Below are 8,668 nucleotides of genomic sequence, written 5' to 3'. Positions count from 1 at the left end.
GTCCAAAAATCGACCTCCAAAGATCAACCCTCCAAAAGTGAACTCCTGAAAGTCGAACTCTTAAAGGACAACCTCCCAAAGCCAAGCTCCTGGAAGCCAAAGTGAGGTGATTTAAGAATGCCAACCAATGAAAGCCGACTAGAGGCAAATCGACTAAAACAGGGTAATACAAATCTAATCATCTATCATTTTTACTTCAAAGCTCAACTTAACTTGAAAATCGAAAGGCCCAGTTAGAGCCGGTCTGATGAATTCTTTCATCTTTTGTATGCAGATTCATAACTAAAGACCTCGGCGGCTAAGAAGCGAGGGTTAACCTATAAGGATCCCTGAAGGCTACTCACTTTTCAGTGAGCCAACGGCCTGTGAAAATCTTAGTTATGTGGAAAGTGGGGGTTAACCTATAAAGACCTCCAACACTCACCGATCCAATCGACACGGGCAAAAGATTTCGATGACTAAAAAGTGGGGGCTAACTTATAAGGATCTTCCAAGGCCGTTCGCTTTCAGTGAACCAACGTCCATGAAGATCTTAGTCATATGAAAAGCGAAGACTAATCTAAAAGGATCTTCGGAGGGCTAATTTATAAGGATCCTTTGTCCACCGACTTTGGTAACAAACGTGGGCTAACATACAAGACCCTCGAAGGCCCCTCGCTTTTCAGCGAGCAGAGTCGATGAAGACCTCGATGACTAAGAAGTTGCAAACATCGGGATGATGTGACCCTTTGCCTCACCAAAAGCTATAGACATGTCATCTCGGCTAGGACGATGCTCTTGGCATATCTTCGGCAATCCTAAAGTACTCCCTTCGTCCGATCCAATTCTGACTCGGACTTGGAAGTAGGGAGGCTTATGTTGGAGGGTGATTTCGTACTGGTCGAAGACGTGAGACAGATGAAGACACGAAGGTACCTTAGGTTCGGCTTCAGCTTGATGCTAGCAAATCCAATAAGGCACTTAAGCTGATTTTATTTGGCAAAGCGGAAAAGATTGACCTTCAGCCCCCATGCAAATCTTCAAATCTTGAGAATAAATAATGACAAGCGGAAAAGGAAGAAATAACCAATAAATCTCTCCATATGAGGGAAGGATAACGATCGAATCTTGTCTGATAAGTCAAGGCTAACCGCCTGATTCTCCATCATTCTCATGACTTTTCAGTATCTGCCTATAAATAAGGACCCACAAGGGATCTCCAAGGTATGAAAAATCTCTCCCAACACGCTCACTCCTTCCCTTTATTGTCCAGAATTCTGACTTGAGCATCGGAGGTTCCCCACTGGAGTCAACTTCGGTTGAGGACTTCTTGTAGGTCCTGCTGTTGCCAATTTGCCATCGCTGCCCAACTCTAGTCAATTCGACCTCGAGACGAAATTCTACCGCAACACCACGTAAATTTATTTCTACGTTGTTTGATGTCAAAAATTTATATTCATTAAATTAAAAAAATTTAGGAAACTAGGATCATTGCATTGTGCGCATACAGACAAATCTATTTAAACTTTGAAAATTTTTCCTTAAAGGCATTGATTTAAGGACTATTGCATAATAATGCCTTGTTGGACTTTTTCTTGTCTGGATGATTGCACTCTACATAGAATCAAGCCTAACAATTAGAAAAGATATGGATAATTGTAAAAAAAATGAGGAAGAGTTGAAGGAAACAATGCTAGCGGGTGGTGATGTTTGGTGATCTAGGTTAGTCTGTTTTGGTAATCCAATCGGTCAAATCACAAAATGAGTCATAGCAGGATAATGATATACAACAAGAGAATGCTGATGATGGGGTTCAGTGGTGCCCAATGGGAGTTGGGGTGGGGACTGACAGGCTGAGCGGACACGAGTAGTTTAGGACTTATTTACTAGGATTGACCATGAACATAACGGACCCTCTGTTGGTCTACAATTGTAGGAGTGAGAAAGAGAGAAGAGAGGAAGAGACAAGAGGGAGAGAAGAGAGAAGATGAGAGAGAAAAAGAGAGAAGAGATAAAAATTAGTGGTTTGTGTGCTGATGGTGGGGTGGTTCCAACCATTGGCAAAGCACCCATGTTTAGCTCCTATGAGTATTAGTAGTGAGTGTCAGACAGTCGACCATTTATGGTGATGGTGAGTGACGGCAAACAACTGACAAAAATGGAAGAGCAAGGGAAGAGAGGGAAACAGAGCTCGGCATTGAATCGAGCATCAGCTCGCTCATCAACAACTGGGGGTTTCGATGTCGGTTGTACACTGTCGAGGAGTGATAGCAGGAGAGAGGACACTAGTGGCCGACTTCAAAAACAAAGGAAATGATACGTGAATAACGAATAGAAGAGGGATGTCTGTGGTGAAATCCAAGCTTTTCTGGTGAGTTGTTGGTTTGTGGTGATGGCACAAAGAAGGGATGCAAAGGGAAGAGTGCTTAGAAGGGGCAAAGGTTTTGATTACCTTGCTTGCCTTCGGCAAGATTTAGTGATGGCCATAGCAATGGTTGCAGATGGCACAAAAACCAGAGAAAGAGTGAGAAGAAGAAGAAGAAAAAGGATCCAGGGTGCAGGTCTTATAGGGGATTGGTGGCTTCTTTTTCTGAATGGTGACTCAGTTGCACTTTGACTCAATGAATTATATGATGTTGCAATACTTAATCTTTATGGTCCACAATTTGTATAGGGTGCTCCTTGTATGACAAGTCCTCTCTAAGACATAAGGGTTTGAGCTTTACAACATGCCTAGTCTGGCACATACTTCTTTAACATGGAAACATGAAAGATATCATGTATTCCATCTAATGAAGGTGACAAAGCAACTGTATAAGCTATCTAACTAATTCTTTTTGATATCTCAAATCGGCCAATAGACCTAGGACTCAACTTACCTCAGATTTTTAACGTTACAATTTCCTTTGTAGGAGACACTTTAAGAAATACATGATCACCTACTTGAAACTCAGGGTCCAGTCTCCTCACATCTGTGTAGCTCTTTTATTTGCTTTGAGCTGCATGAAGTTGCTCTATGAGTAATTGAAATTTCTCCACTATTTGTTGTACAAGCTTTGCTCCAAATAATCCTATCTCACCAACATCATCCCAATAGATGAGTGATTGACATTTCTTACATATGATGCTTCATAAGGTGCCATCTGGATGTTAGTTAATTAGTGAATCTACTTAAGTTAGATGCTCATCCCATTAGCCTTTCATATCAAGAACACAAGCCCTCAATCTATCTTCTAAGATTTGTATAGTCCTTTCTAATTGACCATCAATTTGTGGGTGGAAAGCAGCATTGAAGTTCAGCTTACTTCCTAACAAACTATTCTAAAATTGCGATACAAATCTAGTGCCTCTATCTAATGCAATGGTCACAAGAATTCTGTTTTGCCTCACTTTTTTTTTTTTTATAATCGAGCTAGCTTTTCTAGACTAAAGCCAACTTTAGAAAGTGTCCAAGTTTCTTTGCCAATTTCTTTACCAATTTGTTTCCAGGTTTCTTTGCAGTTTTCTTAGCTTGACCAAACATGAGAAGATTCTCATTTTTTGCTTCTTTCATTTCCCTCCACCAATTAACTTGTCCTTTCATTCATTTTCTTTTCACCACCAAATAGAGCCTTAAGAAGCACAGAAGTTGAAAAATCTATATCTTGTCTAAATTTAGATCATTTTTTAAGAATATTGGTCATTTTAAATCAAGTACATTGAAAATAATAATGATTTGTGGCGACCAAAGTTGATCACATTGTTATGATTAAAGATTTCAGGTACCCAAATGAGATCATTGGTGATCTGATCATCAATGATCTAAGATCACTGTGTTTAGTAGGCCATGGTCTAGTGATTAAAATCCTCGAATATCCACAAGTAATCGGTTTGGTATTCTATGGGAATCAAAATCACTGATTATATAATACCAAAATTGCCCATTATATATTTCATAAAAACATATTTATTAATCATATATAATATATTATAAATAAAATATTACTATATTTATTAATATATTAATAATTAATAAATTCTATAAAATATATTTATTAGTCCTATAAATTATTAATCTTATAAAAATATATTAATTGTTATTATAGAATTAATATTTTTATTTATGCTTATAATATATTATTTATTAATAAGAATAATTATTTTGATTAGAAAAATAAGGCAAATTGAAGTAATATATTAAATATTTTATTATATAAAGATAAAGTATAATAAGATGTTTTTACTCTAATTTAAAATTATCATCGAGTCATAATAGGGAGTGGTACTTTATTCCTTGACATTGTTTCCTGAAATGAAGAAAGAATCAATATTTTAAAAAATCCTCAAGAGACCACATGCACAGGGGCGGAGCCATGTTTTGGCTTGGGGGTTCAATTGAACCCCCAAGTTTTGGTACAATACTCTTAGGGATATGTAAATATTATCTAGAAAATTTTGTATATATATATTTTTGAACCCTCGTAAAGCAAGGAATCTTAGTGGTTTTAACCCCCACCCTCCATCCCTCACATCCTAGGTTCGAATTCTTTCTTTCACTTTTTTTTTCTTTTTTCTCTCTTCACTTTCTCTCTCATGAAATGCTAAACTCGGCCCAACCCCCTCTTTTTTCTCTTTTGCAGCCATGAGTCTGCGACCCTCCTTTATTTATTTATTTATTTTAATTTATATATTGAACCTTCAGGATGAAAATCTTGGCTACGCCACTGCACATGCAATGCTAATGTAACCATAATGGAATATGATTCTGTGGCCTACTCCAATTTATTACATGATGATTATGCATCTAAGGTTTATATAGTTTTGATTTGCTGCTTGGTTTTCACATTTTCATGGGACAAGGGGGGAGTCTTCATAGCAGAGAAACCATCATAAGCTTGTCACACAAAGTTAACTTGTTAAATAAAGATTGCATATCTTATCCTATGTTTGGACTGATGAATACACAAACTGACATTATGCACAACCTACAAGAAATTTTCTTCAGATTAGAAATATCAAAATTCTTTGGAGCTTAAGGCCGTTCAATCATTGTATAGAAAGGGCTTCTTGGTGCATGAGGCTCTTGCCACTGTGGGGTCTTTATATGAGTCTCTTACCACTGTGGGGTCTGGAGAGGGTCAGATTTATGTAGCCTTAAATCCACACATGGAGAGGCTTTTCCGTGTTTCAAACTCGTGATAGTAAGGTCATAATGGAGCAACCTTACCATTGCAACAAGGATTGCCCTCTCATGCAATTGTTCCTTGCCCTCTCATGCAATTGTGGAAATCATGATGTGATTTTTCTTTGCATTAAAAGATTTAATGCTTAAATGGAATTTTGTTCCGATTGATAATATTTAAAAACTTTGTAGCTTAAGGTCATGTAGTCATGGTGATCATGATGTAATTTTTCCTTGCATTAAAGATTTAGTGACGGAATCTTGGATGATAAGAAGGAGAATTATGAAGAACAATGAAATGGAGATTAACAATGCCACAATCTCTTCCATAAAATCAGGTCAGGTTTCCTGAGTTTGAGCCATTGTCAATCATGACTTGATGGACTACTTTGTCATCATTTGTACTGTGGATAACCCTTTAGAATTGAGGAAAGGTCCAACTTGTAGCATATTTCTGGGAGAAGGTGATGCTATTCCTTGTTTAGTTGCTCCACAAACCATGGTGTATACTATATACGCTCCAAAAGTATTTAAATAATTAAGCTAGGTTTGCATCCATTACTTTTATTTTACGTAGCCTAGATTCTTGTTTATACCTAGCCTAAATCCTTGCTTTGCTCTGCAGACTTGTTCCCATCTTATGGGCAGAGCACCTCTTTTGTCCCAGCTTCCCATCCATGGTGATGCATGGGAGCCAGGCTACATATTAACTTTGCTAAGGAGTAAGGACAGAAAGAATCATCTCATAGCAATGAATGATAGATGGAAATGTACTGATATATAATTTCACCTACTCTTTATTCTGTCTTAATATTTCCACATTTTTCTATTTCAATATGTCTGTGAAAGAGAATTCCCTGTATTTCTTGGAAGATCTTTCAACAAAGTTGAAGCTTGTATAGCCCAATACTTCAACCATGCAACCTCTCCTCCAGGTTGCAGCAAGTTCTTTCAAAATTAAGCTAACCATTTTTCTAGCTCTTGAATTTCTCATTAATCTGTTAAAAGGCCTTCTATCTTCAATGCCAAACACTAGAACATCATCAGCAAATATCAGATGGCTAAACTTATATTCTCTCTTGTCACTTATGGTGGAAAATCTCCATTGAATTGTGCAAGCTCAAAGAAAGTTGGTACTCTGCATCCCTGATTGCAGTAAATAAGTAAGTGAGATACAATCACCTGGCCTCATTTATTAGTAAAGATCATCAGCCCTTCTAATAAAATACATTTATAAAGATGGCAGACCAATACATTCAAAAGTGCAAGTAAATTTACCAATACAACAATTCATTTCTTCCTCTATTTTTCTTTAACTGTGTAATAAGCCTTCTTGATTCCCCTGTTAAGCAAACTTGGACCCTCATCTTTTCTTCAACTTTCGAAGAATTTAATTGACTAAGAGGATAGTGTTGCAGATAGGCTTTTGACAAACGCTTAATTAACTTAAGGTGAAAATATCTATTATCTACTACTAAAAAGAAGTTAAAAGGGTGTGCTGGCAGCTATGATCTCCTCTCTCAATAGAATGGGCAGGATCTTTGCCTCTTTCTTTCTTCTTGAAAAGGAGAGTGTGTAGCTTAGAAGTGACTGACTTTGTATTTGGTCTTTGTGACTACTGCAATGGTGTATGGTCCAAACTTACCATAACATTGTTGTTTAATTTCTTTTTGTATCAAAGCTAAAGGTACAGCAGTACAGCTAATTCGCTTACGAAACTTCTGTGGTTCAAAATAAATTGAACTTTTTGACAAAGGCTTACCACAAACGACCAATTAAGAACACATCTGGACTAGGTGCTTTCAGAATATTGCCTCCATAACTGCATCCTCTATTTACTGCACAGAAACATGGTTTTCGCTACTAGATTTCTTATTCATCAGTGAGCAGTCACTTTTGGTTGCATCCTGATTGGTCTTCCTCCTTTTCAAGATCAGACTTCAAATGTTGGAGTGGTCCATAAGTATATTCCTTTTTAATTTGGTGTGGATCTAAAGTCCTCAACTTGCATCTCTTCCAAACCATCTTATCATGTTTTGATTTATGCAGATCTTTTTTAAAAACAGCACAAAAAACATTGGAAGTTCCGACCAGCCTTGGCTCCCATTACTAGGGATAATTCAAATGTTTTTTGATTTATGCAGATCTTTAAAAACAGCATAAATAACATTCCAAATTGAGGTCTCCCATTACTTGGGCTTTCGTTCGGTCTTGTTTTGCAAGCATTAGTTCTACTAGTTTCTCTGTCTTTACAAATGCCTTGGCTCCCTTTTTTGGGCTAAAAATCTGGTTATGATCTGAATTTTGCTTGTATTTTAAAGATGTTTCATGCTCCTCTCAAGACTCAACACAATATGCATTATTACTAGAATTTATTAGGGCCTCTTATAGTCCTCACTTCTCAGCTTTTCCTTGGGAGAGGGAAAAGCTGGAATTCTATTTTCTTTCATAGGTAGCTTTTTGTGCCTCATACACAACTTTGAAAAAATTTGGATTACTTCCGCTGCATATCAATCTGGAAAAGGGTCTAACCATTTAGCATCTATCAGAACTTTGCATAACCTTTTCTGGGATTCTGATTCTGGGATGTTGGTTGCAAACTCTTAGGTGTGAGCCAATTACTTTGGTTCTAAGATATTGTAACATCTGTATGAAATGCTTGAGTAAATTATAATTAGACAAGTAACTAGGTTTCAGCCATTCTTCTCCTCAAAACTTCTTTTGTGATTGCATTTCCAATTGCAATTCATTCTTGATGGAAGTATTTCTGAAAATCTAAATGCTTTCCGAAAGTAAACTTCATAAGCATTCATATTAGCCATGCAGACATTATTTATTATGTGCTTTTTTGAGTTTGCTAGTTCCGAAAGAAGATTTTGGGCTCCATATGATGATTACTTGGTCTTTCCTTTTGCATTGCATATGTAAAAAGTTAGCATTTGATGAAAACATTTACAACTTAGATATTGAGATATCGATTAGTATGCATGAACTTGAATAATAATACAAATTAGGCCTTTTCTCATTGATTCCTTGACTCATGCATTTGTTCATGAAATAAAAATTATGTTAAACAGCAACATAATAGCAGATTCTGTATGGAAGAATGTCTCATCATATTAGTAGCATGGCACACAGAATGCATAGACAAAAATTGTTGCACCGATTTAGTTCTATTTATAGAAGGAGACAATTTATTGAAACAATATAATAATGCTTTATAAAGAATGATTAGATTTTAAGCAATACTTGTTTTTTCTGATGGAGTTGGAAAAAGTAGTTGTTAAGCAAATATTGGTTCCATATGCTTTTGTATCCATACATGTGTTTGAATGATTGGCCTGTTATGACATGGCACAATACATATGTTCCAGACAAAATGATAAGGGCATGCTGAAGAATGCATTTGGCTACACTTTTGCGAGATGAATTGATATAAACACAAATACTATTAAACAAATATGTATCTGTACGAGTACATACACACCCACATACATATATACATATATGTTTTCATGTTTTATGCAG

Source organism: Elaeis guineensis, chromosome 1 (genome assembly GCF_000442705.2).
Source record: "Elaeis guineensis isolate ETL-2024a chromosome 1, EG11, whole genome shotgun sequence".
Lineage (NCBI taxonomy): Eukaryota > Viridiplantae > Streptophyta > Magnoliopsida > Arecales > Arecaceae > Elaeis > Elaeis guineensis.
Note: the sequence above shows the minus strand (reverse complement) of the source record.